This window comes from Petromyzon marinus, chromosome 72 (genome assembly GCF_048934315.1).
Source record: "Petromyzon marinus isolate PM22_M1 ecotype Great Lakes invasive population chromosome 72, UKy_Petmar_22M1.pri1.0, whole genome shotgun sequence".
NCBI classification, from domain to species: Eukaryota; Metazoa; Chordata; class Hyperoartia; order Petromyzontiformes; family Petromyzontidae; genus Petromyzon; species Petromyzon marinus.
In genome coordinates, this window is record NC_133738.1 from 1230149 (window position 1) to 1254495 (window position 24347).

The window sequence follows — 24347 nt, forward strand, 5'->3', positions numbered from 1 at the left end:
TACTACACTACACTATGCACTACACTATACACTACTACACTACACTATACACTACTACACTACCCTATACACTACACTATACACTACTACACTACACTATACACTATTACACTATACACTACACTATAAACTACACTATACAATACTACTATACACTACACTATACACTACTATACTATACACTACTACACTACACTATACACTACACTATACACTACTACACTACACTATACACTACTACACTATACACTACACACTACTACACTATACACTACACTATACACTACACTATACACTACTACACTAAACTATACACTACACTACACACTACTACACTACACTACTACACTATACACTACTACACTATACACTACACTACTACACTACACTATACACTACCGTCTCTCGCTGTGTACAGGTCTGCAGGAGCTCTTTGAGTCACCTGACCTGAGCGAACTCTCCACTGCCTCTCTGAGAGTCTCCGCTGTGATCCACAACACTATACACTACTACACTACACTATACACTACTACACTACACTATACACTACTACACTATACACTACTACACTATACACTACTACACTACACACTACTACACTATACACTACACTACTACACTATACACTACTACACTACACTATACACTACTACACTATACACTATACACTACACTATACACTACACTATACACTACACTATACACTACTACACTATACACTACTACACTACACTATACACTACTACACTATACACTACACTACACACTACTACACTACACTATACACTACTACATTATACACTATACACTACTACACTACACTATACACTACCGTCTCTCGCTGTGTACAGGTCTGCAGGAGCTCTTTGAGTCACCTGACCTGAGCGAGCTCTCCTCTGCCTCTCTGAGAGTCTCCGCTGTGATCCACTACACTATACACTACTACACTACACTATACACTACTACACTATACACTACTACACTATACACTACTACACTATACACTACACTACACACTACTACACTACACTACTACACTATACACTACACTATACACTACTACACTACACTACACACTACTTTCTCTCGCTGTGTACAGGTCTGCAGGAGCTCTTTGAGTCACCTGACCTGAGCGAACTCTCCACTGGGTCTCTGAGAGTCTCCGCTGTGATCCACTACACTATACACTACTACACTACACTATACACTACTACACTACACTATACACTACTACACTATACACTACTACACTATACACTACTACACTACACTACTACACTATACACTACTACACTATACACTACTACACTACACTATACACTACTACACTACCCTATACACTACACTATACACTACTACACTACACTATACACTACTACACTACACTATACACTACACTATACACTACTACACTACACACTACTACACTATACACTACTTTCTCTCGCTGTGTACAGGTCTGCAGGAGCTCTTTGAGTCACCTGACCTGAGCGAACTCTCCACTGCCTCTCTGAGAGTCTCCGCTGTGATCCACTCCACTATACACTACTACACTACACTATACACTACTACACTACACTACTACACTATACACTACACTATACACTACTACACTATACACTACTACACTACACTATACACTACTTTCTCTCGCTGTGTACAGGTCTGCAGGAGCTCTTTGAGTCCCCTGACCTGAGCGAGCTCTCCACTGCCTCTCTGAGAGTCTCCGCTGTGATCCACTCCACTATACACTACTACACTACACTATACACTACTACACTACACTATACACTACACTATACACTACACTATACACTACACTATACACTACTACACTACACTATACACTACTACACTATACACTACTACACTATACACTACACTATACACTACTACACTACACTATAGACTGCTACACTACACTACTACACTACACTATACACTACTAAACTATACACTACTACACTATACACTACTACACTATACACTACTACACTATACACTACTACACTACACTATACACTACTACACTACACTATACACTACTACACTACACTATACACTACTACACTACACTATACACTACACTATACACTACTACACTATACACTACACACTACTACACTATACACTACTACACTATACACTACTACACTATACACTACTACACTATACACTACTACACTATACACTACACACTACTACACTATACACTACTACACTACACTATACACTACTACACTATACACTACTACACTACACTATACACTACACTATACACTACTACACTATACACTACTACACTACACACTACTACACTACTACACTACACTATACACTACACTATACACTACTTTCTCTCGCTGTGTACAGGTCTGCAGGAGCTCTTTGAGTCCCCTGACCTGAGCGAACTATCCACTGCCTCTCTGAGAGTCTCCGCTGTGATCCACTACACTATACACTACTACACTATACACTACTACACTACACTATGCACTACACTATACACTACTACACTACACTATACACTACTACACTACCCTATACACTACACTATACTACACTACACTATACACTATTACACTATACACTACACTATAAACTACACTATACAATACTACTATACACTACACTATACACTACTATACTATACACTACTACACTACACTATACACTACACTATACACTACTACACTACACTATACACTACTACACTATACACTACACACTACTACACTATACACTACACTATACACTACACTATACACTACTACACTAAACTATACACTACTACACTACACACTACTACACTACACTACTACACTATACACTACTACACTATACACTACACTACTACACTACACTATACACTACCGTCTCTCGCTGTGTACAGGTCTGCAGGAGCTCTTTGAGTCACCTGACCTGAGCGAACTCTCCACTGCCTCTCTGAGAGTCTCCGCTGTGATCCACAACACTATACACTACTACACTACACTATACACTACTACACTACACTATACACTACTACACTATACACTACTACACTATACACTACTACACTACACACTACTACACTATACACTACACTACTACACTATACACTACTACACTATACACTACTACACTATACACTATACACTACACTATACACTACACTATACACTACACTATACACTACTACACTATACACTACTACACTACACTATACACTACTACACTATACACTACACTACACACTACTACACTACACTATACACTACTACATTATACACTATACACTACTACACTACACTATACACTACCGTCTCTCGCTGTGTACAGGTCTGCAGGAGCTCTTTGAGTCACCTGACCTGAGCGAGCTCTCCTCTGCCTCTCTGAGAGTCTCCGCTGTGATCCACTACACTATACACTACTACACTACACACTACTTTCTCTCGCTGTGTACAGGTCTGCAGGAGCTCTTTGAGTCACCTGACCTGAGCGAACTCTCCACTGGGTCTCTGAGAGTCTCCGCTGTGATCCACTACACTATACACTACTACACTACACTATACACTACTACACTACACTATACACTACTACACTATACACTACTACACTATACACTACTACACTACACTACTACACTATACACTACTACACTATACACTACTACACTACACTATACACTACTACACTATCCTATACACTACACTATACACTACTACACTACACTATACACTACTACACTACACTATACACTACACTATACACTACTACACTACACACTACTACACTATACACTACTTTCTCTCGCTGTGTACAGGTCTGCAGGAGCTCTTTGAGTCACCTGACCTGAGCGAACTCTCCACTGCCTCTCTGAGAGTCTCCGCTGTGATCCACTCCACTATACACTACTACACTACACTATACACTACTACACTACACTACTACACTATACACTACACTATACACTACTACACTACACACTACTACACTACACTATACACTACTTTCTCTCGCTGTGTACAGGTCTGCAGGAGCTCTTTGAGTCACCTGACCTGAGCGAGCTCTCCACTGCCTCTCTGAGAGTCTCCGCTGTGATCCACAACACTATACACTACTACACTACACTATACACTACAACACTATACACTACTACACTATACACTACTACACTATACACTACACTATACACTACTACACTATACACTACTACACTACTTTCTCTCCCTGTGTGCAGGTCTGCAGGAGCTCTTTGAGTCACCTGACCTGAGCGAGCTCTCCACTGCCTCTCTGAGAGTCTCCGCTGTGATCCACTACACTATACACTACTACACTACCCTATACACTACACTATACACTACTACACTACACTATACACTACTACACTACACTATACACTACTACACTACACTATACACTACTACACTATACACTACTACACTACACTATACACTACTACACCTTACACTACACTATACACTACCGTCTCTCGCTGTGTACAGGTCTGCAGGAGCTCTTTGAGTCACCTGACCTGAGCGGGCTCTCCACTGCCTCTCTGAGAGTCTCCGCTGTGATCCACAACACTATACACTACTACACTACACTATACACTACTACACTATACACTACACTATACACTACTACACTACACACTAATACACTACACTATACACTACTTTCTCTCGCTGTGTACAGGTCTGCAGGAGCTCTTTGAGTCCCCTGACCTGAGCGAGCTCTCCACTGCCTCTCTGAGAGTCTCCGCTGTGATCCACTACACTATACACTACTACACTATACTATACACTACACTATACACTACTACACTATACACTACTACACTACTACACTACACTATACACTACTTTCTCTCGCTGTGTACAGGTCTGCAGGAGCTCTTTGAGTCACCTGACCTGAGCGAACTCTCCACTGCCTCTCTGAGAGTCTCCGCTGTGATCCACTACACTATACACTACTACACTATACTATACACTACTACACTATACACTACACTATACACTACTACACTACACTATACACTACACTATACACTACTACACTATACACTACTACACTACACTATACACTACACTACTACACTATACACTACACTATACACTACTACACTATACACTACTACACTATACACTACTACACTACACTATACACTACTACACTACACTATACACTACTACACTACACTATACACTACTACACTACACTATACACTACTACACCTTACACTACACTATACACTACCGTCTCTCGCTGTGTGCAGGTCTGCAGGAGCTCTTTGAGTCACCTGACCTGAGCGAGCTCTCCACTGCCTCTCTGAGAGTCTCCGCTGTGATCCACTACACTATACACTACTACACTACACTATACACTACTACACTACACTATACACTACTACACTATACACTACTACACTATACACTACTACACTATACACTACTACACTACACTACTACAAATTACACTACTACACTATACACTACTACACAACACTATACACTACTACACTACCCTATACACTACACTACACACTACTACACTACACTATACACTACTACACTACACTACTACACTATACACTACACTATACACTACTACACTACACACTACTACACTACACTATACACTACCGTCTCTCGCTGTGTACAGGTCTGCAGGAGCTCTTTGAGTCACCTGACCTGAGCGAGCTCTCCACTGCCTCTCTGAGAGTCTCCGCTGTGATCCACTACACTATACACTACTACACTACACTATACACTACTACACTATACACTACACTATACACTACTACACTATACACTACTACACTACACTATACACTACTACACTACACTATACACTACTACACTATACACTACTACACTACACTATACACTACTACACTACACTATACACTACTACACCTTACACTACACTATACACTACCGTCTCTCGCTGTGTACAGGTCTGCAGGAGCTCTTTGAGTCACCTGACCTGAGCGAGCTCTCCACTGCCTCTCTGAGAGTCTCCGCTGTGATCCACTCCACTATACACTACTACACTACACTATACACTACTACACTATACACTACTACACTATACACTACTACACTACACTATACACTACTACCCTATACACTACACTATACACTATACACTACTACACTACACTATACACTACTTTCTCTCGCTGTGTACAGGTCTGCAGGAGCTCTTTGAGTCACCTGACCTGAGCGAGCTCTCCACTGCCTCTCTGAGAGTCTCCGCTGTGATCCACTACACTATACACTACTACACTACACTATACACTACTACACTACACTATACACTACTACACTATACACTACTACACTATACACTACTACACTATACACTACTACACTACACTACTACACTATACACTACTACACTATACACTACTACACTACACTATACACTACTACACTACCCTATACACTACTACACTACACTATACACTACCGTCTCTCGCTGTGTACAGGTCTGCAGGAGCTCTTTGAGTCACCTGACCTGAGCGAGCTCTCCACTGCCTCTCTGAGAGTCTCCGCTGTGATCCACTACATTATACACTACTACACTACACTATACACTACTACACTATACACTACTACACTATACACTACTACACTACACTATACACTACTACACTATACACTACTACACTACACTATACACTACACTATACACTACACTATTACACTACACTATACACTACTACACTACACTATACACTACACTACTACACTACACTATACACTACCGTCTCTCGCTGTGTGCAGGTCTGCAGGAGCTGTTTGAGTCACCTGACCTGAGCGGACTCTCCACTGCCTCTCTGAGAGTCTCCGCTGTGATCCACTACACTATACACTACTACACTACACTATACACTACTACACTACAGTATACACTACTACACTATACACTACTACACTACTTCACTACACTATACACTACTACACTACTTCACTACACTATACACTACAACACTACACTATACACTACTACACTACACTATACACTACTACACTATACACTACTACACTACACTATACACTATACACTACTACACTACACTATACACTGCTACACTACACTATACACTACTACACTATACACTACTACACTACTACACTACACTACTTTCTCTCGCTGTGTGCAGGTCTGCAGGAGCTCTTTGAGTCACCTGACCTGAGCGAGCTCTACACTGCCTCTCTGAGAGTCTCCGCTGTGATCCACTCCACTATACACTACACTATACACTACACTATACACTACTACACTATACACTACTACACTATACACTACTACACTATACACTACTACACTACACTATACACTACTACACTACCCTATACACTACACTATACACTACTACACTACACTATACACTACCGTCTCTCGCTGTGTGCAGGTCTGCAGGAGCTCTTTGAGTCACCTGACCTGAGCGGGCTCTCCACTGCCTCTCTGAGAGTCTCCGCTGTGATCCACTACACTATACACTACTACACTACACTATACACTACTACACTACACTATACACTACTACACTATACACTACTACACTACACTATACACTACTACACTACCCTATACACTACACTATACACTACTACACTACACTATACACTACCGTCTCTCGCTGTGTACAGGTCTGCAGGAGCTCTTTGAGTCCCCTGACCTGAGCGGGCTCTCCACTGCCTCTCTGAGAGTCTCCGCTGTGATCCACTACACTATACACTACTACACTACACTATACACTACACTATACACTACTACACTATACACTACTACACTACACTACTACACTACCGTCTCTCGCTGTGTACAGGTCTGCAGGAGCTCTTTGAGTCACCTGACCTGAGCGGGCTCTCCACTGCCTCTCTGAGAGTCTCCGCTGTGATCCACTACACTATACACTACACTATACACTATACACTACACTATACACTACACTACACACTACTACACTACTACACTACACTATACACTACTACATTATACACTATACACTACTACACTACACTATACACTACTACACTACACTATACACTACCGTCTCTCGCTGTGTACAGGTCTGCAGGAGCTCTTTGAGTCACCTGACCTGAGCGGGCTCTCCACTGCCTCTCTGAGAGTCTCCGCTGTGATCCACTACACTATACACTACTACACTACACTATACACTACTACACTACACTATACACTACTACACTATACACTACTACACTACACTATACACTACTACACTACCCTATACACTACACTATACACTACTACACTACACTATACACTACCGTCTCTCGCTGTGTACAGGTCTGCAGGAGCTCTTTGAGTCCCCTGACCTGAGCGGGCTCTCCACTGCCTCTCTGAGAGTCTCCGCTGTGATCCACTACACTATACACTACTACACTACACTATACACTACACTATACACTACTACACTATACACTACTACACTACACTACTACACTACCGTCTCTCGCTGTGTACAGGTCTGCAGGAGCTCTTTGAGTCACCTGACCTGAGCGGGCTCTCCACTGCCTCTCTGAGAGTCTCCGCTGTGATCCACTACACTATACACTACACTATACACTATACACTACACTATACACTACACTACACACTACTACACTACTACACTACACTATACACTACTACATTATACACTATACACTACTACACTACACTATACACTACTACACTACACTATACACTACCGTCTCTCGCTGTGTACAGGTCTGCAGGAGCTCTTTGAGTCACCTGACCTGAGCGAGCTCTCCACTGCCTCTCTGAGAGTCTCCGCTGTGATCCACAAGGCCGCCATTCGATTGGACGAGGTCGGCGCCATTGCTGCAGCCGCCACCGCACTCACGATGGCCAGGTCGGGGGCGGAGCAGATCCGAGGTGGGTCCAGCGGAGTGTAGTAGTGTATAGTGTAGTGTAGTAGTGTATAGTGTAGTGTAGTAGTGTATAGTGTAGTGTAGTAGTGTATAGTGTAGTAGTGTATAGTGTAGTAGTGTATAGTGTAGTGTAGTAGTGTATAGTGTAGTAGTGTATAGTGTAGTGTAGTAGTGTATAGTGTAGTAGTGTATAGTGTAGTGTAGTAGTGTATAGTGTAGTAGTGTATAGTGTAGTGTAGTAGTGTATAGTGTAGTGTAGTAGTGTATAGTGTAGTGTAGTAGTGTATAGTGTAGTAGTGTATAGTGTATAGTGTAGTAGTGTATAGTGTAGTGTAGTAGTGTATAGTGTAGTGTAGTAGTGTATAGTGTAGTAGTGTATAGTGTAGTGTAGTAGTGTATAGTGTAGTAGTGTATAGTGTAGTGTAGTAGTGTATAGTGTAGTGTAGTAGTGTATAGTGTAGTGTAGTAGTGTATAGTGTAGTAGTGTATAGTGTAGTAGTGTATAGTGTAGTGTAGTAGTGTATAGTGTAGTAGTGTATAGTGTAGTGTATAGTGTAGTGTATAGTGTAGTAGTGTATAGTGTAGTAGTGTATAGTGTAGTGTAGTAGTGTATAGTGTAGTAGTGTATAGTGTAGTAGTGTATAGTGTAGTAGTGTATAGTGTAGTGTAGTAGTGTAGAGTGTAGTAGTGTATAGTGTAGTGTATAGTGTAGTAGTGTATAGTGTAGTAGTGTATAGTGTAGTGTAGTAGTGTAGAGTGCAGTAGTGTATAGTGTAGTGTAGTAGTGTAGAGTGTAGTAGTGTATAGTGTAGTGTATAGTGTAGTAGTGTATAGTGTAGTGTATAGTGTAGTAGTGTATAGTGTAGTGTAGTAGTGTAGAGTGTAGTAGTGTATAGTGTAGTGTAGTAGTGTATAGTGTAGTGTAGTAGTGTATAGTGTAGTGTAGTAGTGTATAGTGTAGTGTAGTAGTGTATAGTGTAGTGTATAGTGTAGTAGTGTATAGTGTAGTGTATAGTGTATAGTGTAGTAGTGTATAGTGTAGTGTAGTAGTGTATAGTGTAGTAGTGTATAGTGTAGTGTAGTAGTGTATAGTGTAGTAGTGTATAGTGTAGTGTAGTAGTGTATAGTGTAGTGTAGTAGTGTATAGTGTAGTAGTGTATAGTGTAGTGTATAGTGTAGTGTAGTAGTGTATAGTGTAGTAGTGTATAGTGTAGTGTATAGTGTAGTGTAGTAGTGTATAGTGTAGTGTAGTAGTGTATAGTGTAGTGTAGTAGTGTATAGTGTAGTAGTGTATAGTGTAGTGTAGTAGTGTATAGTGTAGTAGTGTATAGTGTAGTGTATAGTGTAGTGTATAGTGTATAGTGTAGTAGTGTAGTAGTGTATAGTGTAGTAGTGTAGTAGTGTATAGTGTAGTAGTGTATAGTGTAGTGTATAGTGTAGTGTATAGTGTAGTAGTGTATAGTGTAGTAGTGTAGTAGTGTATAGTGTAGTGTAGTAGTGTATAGTGTAGTAGTGTATAGTGTAGTAGTGTATAGTGTAGTAGTGTATAGTGTAGTGTAGTAGTGTAGAGTGTAGTAGTGTATAGTGTAGTGTATAGTGTAGTAGTGTATAGTGTAGTAGTGTATAGTGTAGTGTAGTAGTGTAGAGTGCAGTAGTGTATAGTGTAGTGTAGTAGTGTAGAGTGTAGTAGTGTATAGTGTAGTGTATAGTGTATAGTGTAGTGTAGTAGTGTATAGTGTATAGTGTAGTGTAGTAGTGTATAGTGTAGTAGTGTATAGTGTAGTGTAGTAGTGTATAGTGTAGTGTAGTAGTGTATAGTGTAGTGTAGTAGTGTATAGTGTAGTGTAGTAGTGTATAGTGTAGTAGTGTATAGTGTAGTGTATAGTGTAGTGTAGTAGTGTATAGTGTAGTAGTGTATAGTGTAGTAGTGTATAGTGTAGTAGTGTATAGTGTAGTGTATAGTGTAGTGTAGTAGTGTATAGTGTAGTAGTGTATAGTGTAGTAGTGTATAGTGTAGTGTAGTAGTGTATAGTGTAGTAGTGTATAGTGTAGTGTAGTAGTGTATAGTGTAGTAGTGTATAGTGTAGTGTATAGTGTAGTGGAGTAGTGTATAGTGTAGTGTAGTAGTGTATAGTGTAGTAGTGTATAGTGTAGTGTAGTAGTGTATAGTGTAGTAGTGTATAGTGTAGTGTAGTAGTGTATAGTGTAGTACTGTATAGTGTAGTGTAGTAGTGTATAGTGTAGAGTATAGTTTATAGTGTAGTAGTGTATAGTGTAGTAGTGTATAGTGTAGTGTAGTAGTGTATAGTGTAGTGTAGTAGTGTATAGTGTAGTGTAGTAGTGTATAGTGTAGTGTAGTAGTGTATAGTGTAGTGTAGTAGTGTATAGTGTAGTAGTGTATAGTGTAGTAGTGTATAGTGTAGTAGTGTAGTGTAGTAGTGTATAGTGTAGTAGTGTATAGTGTAGTGTAGTAGTGTATAGTGTAGTGTAGTAGTGTATAGTGTAGTGTAGTAGTGTATAGTGTAGTAGTGTATAGTGTAGTGTAGTAGTGTATAGTGTAGTAGTGTATAGTGTAGTAGTGTATAGTGTAGTAGTGTATAGTGTAGTGTATAGTGCAGTGTAGTAGTGTATAGTGTAGTAGTGTATAGTGTAGTGTAGCAGTGTTTAGTGTAGTAGTGTATAGTGTAGTGTAGTAGTGTATAGTGTAGTGGTGTATAGTGTAGTAGTGTATAGTATAGTGTAGTAGTGTATAGTGTAGTAGTGTATAGTGTAGTAGTGTATAGTGTAGTGTAGTTGTGTATAGTGTAGTAGTGTATAGTGTAGTGTAGTAGTGTATAGTGTAGTAGTGTATAGTGTAGTAGTGTATAGTGTAGTAGTGTATAGTGTAGTGTAGTAGTGTATAGTGTAGTAGTGTATAGTGTAGTGTATAGTTTAAAGTGTAGTGTAGTAGTGTATAGTGTAGTAGTGTATAGTGTAGTGTAGTAGTGTATAGTGTAGTGTAGTAGTGTATAGTGTAGTAGTGTATAGTGTAGTGTAGTAGTGTATAGTGTAGTAGTGTATAGTGTAGTAGTGTATAGAGTAGTGTAGTAGTGTATAGTGTAGTAGTGTATAGAGTAGTGTAGTAGTGTAGTAGTGTATAGTGTAGTGTAGTAGTGTATAGTGTAGTAGTGTATAGTGTAGTAGTGTAGTAGTGTATAGTGTAGTGTAGTAGTGTATAGTGTAGTAGTGTAGTAGTGTATAGTGTAGTAGTGTATAGTGTAGTAGTGTGTAGTGTAGTAGTGTATAGTGTAGTAGTGTATAGTGTAGTAGTGTAGTGTATAGTGTAGTATATAGTGTAGTAGTGTATAGTGTAGTGTATAGTGTAGTAGTGTATAGTTTAGTGTAATAGTGTAGTAGTGTATAGTGTTGTGTAATGTGTAGTGTAGTAGTGTATAGTGTAGAGTATAGTGTAGTAGTGTATAGTGTATTGTAGTAGTGTATAGTGTAGTAGTTTATAGTGTAGTGTAGTAGTGTATAGTGTAGTAGTGTATAGTGTAGTAGTGTAGTAGTGTATAGTGTAGTGTAGTAGTGTATAGTGTAGTAGTGTATAGTGTAGTAGTGTAGTAGTGTATAGTGTTGTTTAGTAGTGTATAGTGTTATAGTATATAGTGTAGTAGTGTATAGTGTAGTGTAGTAGTGTAGTAGTGTATAGTGTAGTAGTGTTTAGTGTAGTAGTGTATAGTGTTATAGTATATAGTGTAGTAGTGTATAGTGTAGTAGTGTAGTAGTGTATAGTGTAGTAGTGTTTAGTGTAGTAGTGTATAGTGTGTAGTGTATTAGTGTATAGTGTAGTAGTGGATAGTGTAGTGCAGTAATGTATAGTGTAGTAGTGTATAGTAAGTAGTGTAGTAGTGTATAGTGTAATGTAGTAGTGTATAGTGTAGTAGTGTATAGTATAGTAGTGTATAGTGTTGTGTAGTAGTGTATAGTGTACTAGTGTAGTAGTGTATAGTGTAGTAGTGTAGTGTAGTAGTGTATAGTGTAGTGTAGTGTGTAGTGTAGTAGTGTATAGTATAGTAGTGTATAGTGTAGTGTAGTAGTGTATAGTGTAGTAGTGTATAGTGTAATGTAGTAGTGTATAGTGTAGTGTATAGTGTTGTGTAGTAGTGTATAGTGTAGTGTATAGTGTATAGTGTAGTGTATAGTGTAGTGTATAGTGTAGTGTAGTAGTGTATAATGTAATGTATAGTGTAGTGTATAGTGTAGTGTATAGTGTATTAGTGTATAGTGTAGTGTATAGTGTAGTGTAGTAGTGTACAGTGTAGTGTATAGTGTAGTGTATAGTGTAGTAGTGTATAATGTAGTAGTGTATAGTGTAGTAGTGTATATTGTAGTGTAGTAGTGTATAGTATAGTGTAGTAGTGTATAGTGTAGTGTGTAGTGTATAGTGTAGTGTAGTAGTGTATAGTGTAGATATAGTGTAGTGTATAGTGTAGTGTAGTAGTGTATAGTGTAGTGTATAGTGTAGTGTGGTAGTGTATAGTAGTGTATAGTGTAGTAGTGTATAGTGTAGTGTAGTAGTGTATAGTGTAGTAGTGTATAGTGTAGTGTATAGTGTAGTGTAGTAGTGTTTAGTGTAGTGTATAGTGTAGTAGTATATAGTGTAGTGTATAGTGTAGTAGTATATAGTGTAGTGTAGTAGTGTATACTGTAGTGTATAGTGTAGTGTAGTAGTGTTTAGTGTAGTGTATAGTGTAGTAGTGTATAGTGTAGTGTATAGTGTAGTAGTATATAGTGTAGTGTAGTAGTGTATAGTGTAGTGTATAGTGTAGTAGTGTATAGTGTAGTGTAGTAGTGTATAGTGTAGTGTATAGTGTAGTGTATAGTGTAGTAGTGTATAATGTAGTGTATAGTGTAGTAGTGTATAGTGTAGTGTAGTAGTGTATAGTGTAGTGTAGTATTGTATAGTATAGTGTAGTGTATAATGTAGTGTAGTGTATAGTGTAGTAGTGTATAGTGTAGTGTAGTAGTGTATAGTGTAGTGTAGTAGTGTTTAGTGTAGTGTATAGTGTAGTAGTGTATAGTGTAGTGTATAGTGTAGTAGTATATAGTGTAGTGTAGTAGTGTATAGTGTAGTGTATAGTGTAGTAGTGTATAGTGTAGTGTAGTAGTGTATAGTATAGTGTATAGTGTAGTGTATAGTCTAGTAGTGTATAATGTAGTGTATAGTGTAGTGTAGTAGTGTATAGTGTAGTGTAGTAGTGTATAGTGTAGTGTAGTATTGTATAGTATAGTGTAGTGTATAATGTAGTGTAGTGTATAGTGTAGTAGTGTATAGTGTAGTAGTGTATAGTGTAGTGTATAGTGTAGTGTATAGTGTAGTGTATAGTGTAGTGTATAGTGTAGTGTATAGTGTAGTAGTGTATAGTGTAGTAGTATATAATGTAGTGTAGTGTATAGTGTAGTGTAGTAGTGTAGTAGTATATAATGTAGTAGTGTATAGTGTAGTGTATAGTGTAGTAGTGTATAATGTAGTGTAGTGTAGTAGTGTATAGTGTAGTAATGTTAATTTTGTGTTCTCCTGCCCCTCCCTCCCCCCTAGTGGACCGCCCCTTCGTGTTCGTCATCGTGGATGATGAAACCGGTGCCTTCCTGTTCCTAGGCCAGGTGCTGAACCCTCTCTCTGGGTAGTACCATCACTGTAGTAGTACCATCACTGTAGTAGTACCATCACTGTAGTAGTACCATCACTGTAGTAGTACCATCACACTGTAGTAGTACCATCACAGTAGTACCATCACTGTAGTAGTACCATCATCATCACTGTAGTAGTACCATCACACTGTAGTAGTACCATCACTGTAGTAGTACCATCATCATCACTGTAGTAGTACCATCACTGTAGTAGTACCATCACACTGTAGTAGTACCATCACTGTAGTAGTACCATCACTGTAGTAGTACCATCATCATCACTGTAGTAGTACCATCACACTGTAGTAGTACCATCACTGTAGTAGTACCATCATCATCACTGTAGTAGTACCATCACTGTAGTAGTACCATCACACTGTAGTAGTACCATCACACTGTAGTAGTACCATCACTGTAGTAGTACCATCACACTGTAGTAGTACCATCATCATCACTGTAGTAGTACCATCATCATCACTGTAGTAGTACCATCACTGTAGTAGTACCATCACTGTAGTAGTACCATCACACTGTAGTAGTACCATCACTGTAGAAGTACCATCACTGTAGTAGTACCATCACACTGTAGTAGTACCATCATCATCACTGTAGTAGTACCATCATCATCACTGTAGTAGTACCATCACTGTAGTAGTACCATCACTGTAGTAGTACCATCACACTGTAGTAGTACCATCATCATCACTGTAGTAGTACCATCACTGTAGTAGTACCATCACTGTAGTAGTACCATCACTGTAGTAGTACCATCATCATCACTGTAGTAGTACCATCACTGTAGTAGTACCATCATCATCACTGTAGTAGTACCATCACTGTAGTAGTACCATCACTGTAGTAGTACCATCACACTGTAGTAGTACCATCACTGTAGTAGTACCATCACTGTAGTAGTACCATCACTGTAGTAGTACCATCATCACTGTAGTAGTACCATCATCATCACTGTAGTAGTACCATCACTGTAGTAGTACCATCATCATCACTGTAGTAGTACCATCATCACAGTAGTACCATCATCATCACTGTAGTAGTACCATCACTGTAGTAGTACCATCATCATCACTGTAGTAGTATCATCACACTGTAGTAGTACTATCACACTGTAGTAGTACCATCACACTGTAGTAGTACTATCACACTGTAGTAGTACCATCACTGTAGTAGTACCATCATCATCACTGTAGTAGTACCATCACTGTAGTAGTACCATCACTGTAGTAGTACCATCATCATCACTGTAGTAGTATCATCACACTGTAGTAGTACCATCATCATCACTGTAGTAGTACCATCACTGTAGTAGTACCATCATCATCACTGTAGTAGTACCATCACTGTAGTAGTACCATCACTGTAGTAGTACCATCACACTGTAGTAGTACCATCACTGTAGTAGTACCATCATCATCACTGTAGTAGTACCATCACACTGTAGTAGTACCATCACTGTAGTAGTACCATCACTGTAGTAGTACCATCATCATCACTGTAGTAGTACCATCACTGTAGTAGTACCATCACTGTAGTAGTACCATCACTGTAGTAGTACCATCATCATCACTGTAGTAGTACCATCATCACAGTAGTACCATCATCATGACTGTAGTACCATCATCACAGTAGTGCCATCATCATCACACTGTAGTAGTACCATCACACTGTAGTAGTACCATCACACTGTAGTAGTACCATCATCATCACACAGTACCATCATCATCACACTGTAGTAGTACCATCATTATCACACAGTACCATCATCATCACACTGTAGTAGTACCATCATCACAGTAGTAGTACCATCATCATCACACTGTAGTAGTACCATCATTATCACACAGTACCATCATCATCACACTGTAGTAGTACCATCACTGTAGTAGTACCATCACACTGTAGTAGTGCCATCACACTGTAGTAGTACCATCACACTGTAGTAGTACCATCATCACAGTAGTAGTACTATCATCACACTGTAGTAGTACCATCACACTGTAGTAGTACCATCACACTGTAGTAGTACCATCACTGTAGTAGTACCATCACACTGTAGTAGTACCATCATCATCACTGTAGTAGTACCATCACACTGTAGTAGTACCATCATCATCACTGTAGTAGTACCATCACACTGTAGTAGTACCATCATCATCACACAGTACCATCATCATCACACTGTAGTAGTACCATCATCACTGTAGTAGTACCATCATCATCACTGTAGTAGTACCATCACACTGTAGTAGTACCATCACTGTAGTAGTACCATCACACTGTAGTAGTACCATCACTGTAGTAGTACCATCACTGTAGTAGTACCATCATCATCACTGTAGTAGTACCATCATCACTGTAGTAGTACCATCATCATCACTGTAGTAGTACCATCACTGTAGTAGTACCATCACACTGTAGTAGTACCATCACTGTAGTAGTACCATCACTGTAGTAGTACCATCACACTGTAGTAGTACCATCACTGTAGTAGTACCATCACTGTAGTAGTACCATCACACTGTAGTAGTACCATCACTGTAGTAGTACCATCACTGTAGTAGTACCATCATCATCACTGTAGTAGTACCATCACTGTAGTAGTACCATCATCACTGTAGTAGTACCATCACTGTAGTAGTACCATCATCATCACTGTAGTAGTACCATCATCATCACTGTAGTAGTACCATCACTGTAGTAGTACCATCACACTGTAGTAGTACCATCACTGTAGTAGTACCATCACAGTAGTAGTACCATCATCATCACTGTAGTAGTACCATCACTGTAGTAGTACCATCATCATCACTGTAGTAGTACCATCATCACTGTAGTAGTACCATCATCATCACTGTAGTAGTACCATCACTGTAGTAGTACCATCACTGTAGTAGTACCATCATCATCACTGTAGTAGTACCATCACTGTAGTAGTACCATCATCACTGTAGTAGTACCATCACACTGTAGTAGTACTATCACTGTAGTAGTACCATCATCACAGTAGTACCATCATCATCACTGTAGTAGTACCATCATCACAGTAGTACCATCATCATCACTGTAGTAGTACCATCATCACAGTAGTACCATCATCATGACTGTAGTACCATCATCACAGTAGTACCATCATCATCACTGTAGTAGTACCATCATCATCACTGTAGTAGTACCATCATCACAGTAGTACCATCATCATCACTGTAGTAGTACCATCATCATCACTGTAGTAGTACCATCACACTGTAGTAGTACCATCATCATCACTGTAGTAGTACCATCACACTGTAGTAGTACCATCATCATCACTGTAGTAGTACCATCACTGTAGTAGTACCATCATCATCACTGTAGTAGTACCATCATCATCACTGTAGTAGTACCATCATCATCACTGTAGTAGTATCATCACACTGTAGTAGTACTATCACTGTAGTAGTACCATCACACTGTAGTAGTACCATCACTGTAGTAGTACCATCACTGTAGTAGTACCATCATCATCAATGTAGTAGTACCATCACTGTAGTAGTACCATCATCATCACTGTAGTAGTACCATCACTGTAGTAGTACCATCATCATCACTGTAGTAGTACCATCACTGTAGTAGTACCATCACACTGTAGTAGTACCATCACTGTAGAAGTACCATCACTGTAGTAGTACCATCATCATCACTGTAGTAGTACCATCATCATCACTGTAGTAGTACCATCACACTGTAGTAGTACCATCACACTGTAGTAGTACTATCACACTGTAGTAGTACCATCACACTGTAGTAGTACCATCATCATCACTGTAGTAGTACCATCACTGTAGTAGTACCATCACTGTAGTAGTACCATCATCATCACTGTAGTAGTACCATCACACTGTAGTAGTACCATCACTGTAGTAGTACCATCACTGTAGTAGTACCATCATCATCACACTGTAGTAGTACCATCATCATCACTGTAGTAGTACCATCACTGTAGTAGTACCATCATCATCACTGTAGTAGTACCATCATCACAGTAGTACCATCATCATCACTGTAGTAGTACCATCATCATGACTGTAGTACCATCATCACAGTAGTACCATCATCATCACACTGTAGTAGTACCATCATACTGTAGTAGTACCATCACTGTAGTAGTACCATCACACTGTAGTAGTACCATCATCATCACAGTAGTACCATCATCACACTGTAGTAGTACCATCATCATCACTGTAGTACCATCATCACAGTAGTACCATCATCACTGTAGTAGTACCATCATCATCACTGTAGTAGTACCATCACACTGTAGTAGTACTATCACACTGTAGTAGTACCATCACACTGTAGTAGTACCATCACTGTAGTAGTACCATCATCATCACTGTAGTAGTACCATCATCATCACTGTAGTAGTACCATCATCATCACTGTAGTAGTACCATCATCACAGTAGTACCATCATCATGACTGTAGTACCATCATCACAGTAGTACCATCATCATCACTGTAGTAGTACCATCACACTGTAGTAGTACTATCACACTGTAGTAGTACCATCACACTGTAGTAGTACCATCACTGTAGTAGTACCATCATCATCACTGTAGTAGTACCATCATCATCACTGTAGTAGTACCATCATCATCACTGTAGTAGTACCATCACACTGTAGTAGTACCATCATCATCACACAGTACCATCATCATCACACTGTAGTAGTACCATCATCATCACACAGTACCATCATCATCACACTGTAGTAGTACCATCACACTGTAGTAGTACCATCATCATCACAGTAGTAGTACCATCATCATCACACTGTAGTAGTACCATCACACTGTAGTAGTACCATCATCATCACTGTAGTAGTACCATCATACTGTAGTAGTACCATCATCATCACTGTAGTAGTACCATCACACTGTAGTAGTACCATCATCATCACTGTAGTAGTACCATCATACTGTAGTAGTACCATTATCATCACTGTAGTAGTACCATCATACTGTAGTAGTACCATCATCATCACTGTAGTAGTACCATCACACTGTAGTAGTACTATCACACTGTAGTAGTACCATCATACTGTAGTAGTACCATCATCATCACTGTAGTAGTACCATCACTGTAGTAGTAACCATCCCACTGTAGTAGTACCATCACACTGTAGTAGTACCATCATCATCACACTGTAGTAGTACCATCACACTGTAGTAGTACCATCATCATCACACAGTACCATCATCATCACTGTAGTAGTACCATCATCATCACTGTAGTAGTACCATCACACTGTAGTAGTACCATCACACTGTAGTAGTACCATCATCATCACACTGTAGTAGTACCATCACACTGTAGTAGTACCATCATCACACTGTAGTAGTACCATCACTGTAGTAGTACCATCACACTGTAGTAGTACCATCATCATCACACTGTAGTAGTACCATCATCACAGTAGTACCATCATCATCACACTGAGTAACATCATCACAGTAGTACCATCATCATCACACAGTAGTACCATCACACAGTAGTACCATCATCACTGTAGTAGTACCATCACACAGTAGTACCATCACACTGTAGTAGTACCATCATCATCACACTGTAGTAGTACCATCATCATCACGCTGTAGTAGTACCATCATCATCACAGTAGTACCATCATCATCACAGTAGTACCATCACACTGAGTACCATCATCATCACTGTAGTACCATCATCACAGTAGTACCATCATCACACTGTAGTACCATCATCACAGTAGTACCATCATCACACTGTAGTAGTACCATCATCATCACTGTAGTACCATCATCACAGTAGTACCATCACACTGTAGTAGTACCATCATCACAGTAGTACCATCATCACAGTAGTACCATCATCATCACAGTAGTACCATCATCATCACTGTAGTACCATCATCACAGTAGTACCATCATCATCACTGTTGTAGTACCATCATCACAGTAGTACCATCATCACAGTAGTACCATCATCACAGTAGTACCATCATCATCACAGTAGTACCATCATCACAGTAGTACCATCATCATCACAGTAGTACCATCACACTGAGTACCATCATCACAGTAGTACCATCATCACACTGTAGTAGTACCATCATCACACTGTAGTAGTACCATCATCATCACTGTAGTAGTACCATCATCACACTGTAGTAGTACCATCATCACACTGTAGTAGTACCATCATCATCACAGTAGTACCATCATCATCACAGTAGTACCATCATCACAGTAGTACCATCACACAGTAGTACCATCATCACAGTAGTACCATCATCATCACTGTTGTAGTACCATCATCACAGTAGTACCATCATCACAGTAGTACCATCATCACAGTAGTACCATCATCACACTGTAGTAGTACCATCATCACACTGTAGTAGTACCATCATCACAGTAGTACCATCATCATCACTGTAGTAGTACCATCATCACACAGTAGTACCATCATCATCACTGTAGTACCATCATCACAGTAGTACCATCATCACAGTAGTACCATCACACTGTAGTAGTACCATCATCACAGTAGTACCATCATCACACAGTAGTACCATCATCACACAGTAGTACCACCATCACACTGAGTACCATCATCACAGTAGTACCATCATCATCACTGTAGTACCATCATCACAGTAGTACCATCATCACAGTAGTACCATCACACTGTAGTAGTACCATCATCACAGTAGTACCATCATACTGTAGTAGTACCATCATCATCACTGTAGTACCATCATCACAGTAGTACCATCACACTGTAGTAGTACCATCATCACAGTAGTACCATCATACTGTATTAGTACCATCATCACAGTAATACCATCATCACAGTAGTACCATCATCATCACAGTAGTACCATCATCATCACTGTAGTAGTACCATCATCATCACTGAGTAGTACCATCATCACAGTAGTACCATCATCAACACTGTAGTAGTACCATCATCATCACTGTAGTAGTACCATCATCACAGTAGTACCATCATCATCACAGTAGTACCATCATCATTACAGTAGTACCATCATCACACTGTAGTAGTACCATCATCACAGTAGTACCATCATCACAGTAGTACCATCATCATCACAGTAGTACCATCACCACACTGAGTACCATCATCACAGTAGTACCATCATACTGTATTAGTACCATCATCACAGTAGTACCATCATACTGTATTAGTACCATCATCACAGTAGTACCATCATCACAGTAGTACCATCATCACACTGTAGTAGTACCATCATCACAGTAGTACCATCATCATCACAGTAGTACCATCATCACACAGTAGTACCATCATCACAGTAGTACCATCATCACAGTAGTACCATCATCATCACAGTAGTACCATCATCACTGTAGTACCATCATCACACAGTAGTACCATCATCACAGTAGTACCATCATCACTGTAGTACCATCATCACAGTAGTACCATCATCACACTGTAGTAGTACCATCATCATCACTGTAGTAGTGCCATCATCATCACAGTAGTACCATCATCATCACAGTAGTACCATCATCACAGTAGTACCATCATCATCACAGTAGTACCATCATCACAGTAGTAGTACCATCATCACAGTAGTACCATCATCACAGTAGTACCATCATCACTGTAGTACCATCATCATCACAGTAGTACCATCATCACAGTAGTACCACCATCACAGTAGTACCATCATCACAGTAGTACCATCATCACTGTAGTACCATCATCACACAGTAGTACCATCATCACAGTAGTACCATCATCACAGTAGTACCATCATCATCACTGTAGTACCATCATCACAGTAGTACCATCATCACAGTAGTACCATCATCACAGTAGTACCATCATCATCACAGTAGTACCATCACACAGTAGTACCATGACACTGTAGTACCATCATCACACTGTAGTAGTACCATCATCACACTGTAGTAGTACCATCATCACAGTAGTACCATCATCACAGTAGTACCATCATCACACTGTAGTGGTACCATCATCACAGTAGTACCATCATCACACTGTAGTAGTACCATCATCACAGTAGTACCATCATCACAGTAGTACCATCATCACAGTAGTAACATCATCATCACAGTAGTACCATCATCACACTGTAGTAGTACCATCATCACAGTAGTACCATCATCACAGTAGTACCATCATCACAGTAGTACCATCATCATCACAGTAGTACCATCATCACACTGTAGTAGTACCATCATCACAGTAGTACCATCATCACACTGTAGTAGTACCATCACACTGTAGTAGTACCATCATCACTGTAGTAGTACCATCATCACAGTAGTACCATCATCACAGTAGTACCATCATCATCACAGTAGTACCATCATCATCACTGTAGTAGTACCATCATCACACTGTAGTAGTACCATCATCACACTGTAGTAGTACCATCATCACAGTAGTACCATCATCACACTGTAGTAGTACCATCATCATCACAGTAGTACCATCATCACACTGTAGTAGTACCATCATCACACTGAATACCATCACACTGAGTACCATCATCACACTGTAGTAGTACCATCATCACACTGTAGTAGTACCATCATCACACAGTAGTACCATCATCACAATGTAGTAGTACCATCATCACACTGAGTAGTTTGTGTCCACATTAAAGATTCTGCTGTTCAATCGCCTGTGAACGTGTTGTGAGCTCACTACCACCACTACTACTACCATCATTACCACTACCACTACTATCACCACTAGCACTACTATCACTACCATCACTATCACTACTATCACTACCATCACTACCATCACTATCACCACTACCATCACTACCACCACTATCACCACTACCATCACTACCATCACTACCACTACTATCACTACTATCACTACCATCACTATCACTACTATCACTACCATCACTACCATCACTATCACCACTACCATCACTACCACCACTATCACCACTACCATCACTACCATCACTACCACTACTATCACTACTATCACTACCATCACTATCACTACTATCACTACCACCACTACCATCACTATCACCACTACCATCACTACCACCACTATCACCACTACCATCACTACCATCACTACCACTACTATCACTACCATCACTATCACTACTATCACTACCACCACTATCACTACTATCACCACCATCACTACCACCACCACCACTAGCACCACTAATATCACTATCACTACTATCATCACTATCACTATCATCACTACCACTACTATCACTAACATCACTAGCACCACTAGCACCACTATCACCACCACCACTACCACTACTACCATAACTACCACTACCATCACTATCACTACTACCACTACCACCACTACCATCACTACCACTATCATCACTACCACTATCACTACCATCACTACCACTATCATCACTACCACTAGCACTACCATCACTATCACTATCATCACTACCACTACCATCACTATCACTACCACTACCATCACTATCACCACTACCACCATCACTATCACTACTATCACTACCATCACTATCACTACCACCACTACCACCACCACCACTACTACCACCACTACCACTACTATCACTACCACCACTACCACCACTACTATCACCACTACTACTATCACTACCACTATCACTACTATCACTACCACTACTATCACCACTACCACCATCACTATCATCACCACTATCACTACCACCACTACTACCACTACCACTAC

At 39.8% G+C, this 24347-nt stretch overlaps 1 protein-coding gene across 1 annotated transcript in view; it reads left to right on the forward strand.

The window, feature by feature from the left end:
* Positions 1–23297, forward strand: part of LOC116958103 (alpha-2-antiplasmin-like) — a 93362-nt gene extending 70065 nt beyond the window's left edge. Inside the window, exons 8-9 of the mRNA XM_076055759.1 lie at positions 4012–8895; positions 14473–23297. The gene's annotated coding sequence lies outside the window, so the exon portion shown is untranslated. The remainder of the gene's footprint in view (positions 1–4011; positions 8896–14472) is intronic.
* The last annotated feature ends 1050 nt before the right edge of the window (positions 23298–24347 follow it).